The sequence below is a fragment of the Sinocyclocheilus rhinocerous genome, unplaced genomic scaffold, assembly GCF_001515625.1.
Source record: "Sinocyclocheilus rhinocerous isolate Xijiao unplaced genomic scaffold, SAMN03320098_v1.1 scaffold589, whole genome shotgun sequence".
Lineage (NCBI taxonomy): Eukaryota > Metazoa > Chordata > Actinopteri > Cypriniformes > Cyprinidae > Sinocyclocheilus > Sinocyclocheilus rhinocerous.
Window position 1 is genome coordinate 68,371 of NW_015635524.1, and position 2,220 is coordinate 70,590.

A 2,220-nucleotide genomic window follows, 5' to 3' on the forward strand; every position below is an offset into this window, starting at 1 on the left:
CACGATAGCACTGTATAACTGATATAGGCTTGTGTTTTATTTTTTTTATTTTATTTTTTTCCCTTTTCATTCGAAATATTTCCAATCAGGAAATATCTAGATAAGTAAATGCGTTTTGCACCTTTATAGATTGTTATTTGATCTATAATGGGCGATGGTCAAAGTAGACTAATAGTGTAATCTATTAACTACACATAAAAACCCTTCTTAAGTGTCATGCCGTAAAATATTTTTAATACGACTGACTTTGTATTTAATGTGAATTTAATAACAATATTGTAAGTTACTAATTATAACACTTTCATTTAACAGAGAGCAAAGAACATTTACATTATCAAAGAACATTTTCATTCAGTCTAGCCAGAGTTCAGGCGCTCTCAAAATCTCCCATTAAAATCACTGAAGCCGTTTACACTGTAAAAATGTATATCTTACTTACATTCGTACACACATCTGCACTTCGTTGTTTTTGATGAGAGAATTTGCCAGATAATTCAGTCAGGGAGCGAGTCAACAAAACACTGCGTTTCAGCGATGACTCATCTGAACGCCTCTGATTGGTCATTGCATTCATAAGCGCAACAGCATCGTGTGTGATTGGTTATAGTGCAGCGCTGTACAAACGCGTCTGTCTCTGGCTCAGCGCCAGCCAGCGAACTCAGATTTGATTTTAGCAGCTGGTGATGTGCCGCACTGAACGTTCTAATCACACCGGTGTGATTGTATTAAATATAAAAAAATATATTATTCGATTATTTTTTTGTCTTTTGGAAGCTGCATTCAAAATCCACTTGGCTCAGAAATCTGAGGGGGCACGTGCGCCTTGCAGTGCGCCTTGCTCTGATGTCACGCCGACTTATATGAGGTGTATTTTGTGCAATTTTTGCTCTTGCTATGCAAACGGGCCCAAGAAGGACCAAGCACAGTTACTTTCCACACAGGCACACTTCACGTTTGGTTGAAGAATCCTTCAGCGTGTAAATTTATAATTTCCTTCAGTTTAATTTAAATGTGTAATTAAAATAAATAAAAAATAAATGTATATTTTAAAGTTTAGAATTAGCCTTGCGTTGGTGTAGACCAGCGGTTCCCAAACTAGGGTGCGCGCACCCCTAGGGGTGCACAGACCGACCAGCAGTGCCTGGGGCCCCAAAATCACTAAATCCGCCCCTGGCTGTGCTGACCAAAAGCAGGATGGTAAACGATTGGCTGACTACACAGCTTAATGCTCATTGCTTCAAACAACTGTGATGTTGCGTTCTCTTCTAAAATGTTTTTTTTTAAATCTGATATCATTTGATTAAGTGTTTAAATTATGCATGAATATTCCCAAACACCATGCAAACTCTGTGTGAGCAGGGCTGTCCTTAGGGGGGGTGCAACTGGTGCGGTTGCACCGGGCCGCACTTGAGGGGGCCTCGTGGCGAGGGGAACCCCATCCATCCATTGATCTCGTAGGTATCTGATCCGAAAAACCAAGGTCCGACCCGAGACCCGAATGGGTTCGGGTCCAAAACTTCGACGAGTACCTCGGACATGGGTCGGGTTCATTATTAGCGGCCTCGGGTCTTTTAAAATAAACATGCTTTTTCCAAATGGACCCGATTAGACCCAAATTCTTTTAAACTATCCCGAAAGCTTAGGCTACTTTCACATTCGTGTTAAGTGAGGAACGCACATAGAAAAGGAGCATAGGCTACATTTGTAACCTCGCACACAGAAATTATTTTATAGATATGAGATCCATCAGGAAAATCCACTCGCTTCGTTATGCTGCCTGTTCATATAGGGCTTTTCTTTTTTGTGTGCAAAAGCCTTTCGCCGGAGATCAGGCTGCAGACAACACTAGCGAATCCATCAAATTATTAGGCTATCGATTTTTTTTATTTTATCAAACTGTCACTTTTATTTTTCAAATCCACTGGTCACAATTGAAAGCCGAGCTCAGAAATAACTTGTATCCATCAGGCAGGCACTAATATAAAGTAGCCTAATAATAAATTGAATAAATGTTAAATAAATCAAAGTATGGAGAAGCGGCCAAATCAGTCAGCAGGACACCGATTTTTCCTGACTGACTGCGGGGCTGCAGGCTGTACAGACACACGTCAATGCCGTTTACGTTCAGGTCCAGTCGGGTTAGAAAATAAATGCCGTTGGGTCATGTCGGACTCGGGTCTAATTTCATCGGGTCTGTCTCGGGTCGGGTTTTTCTTTTAA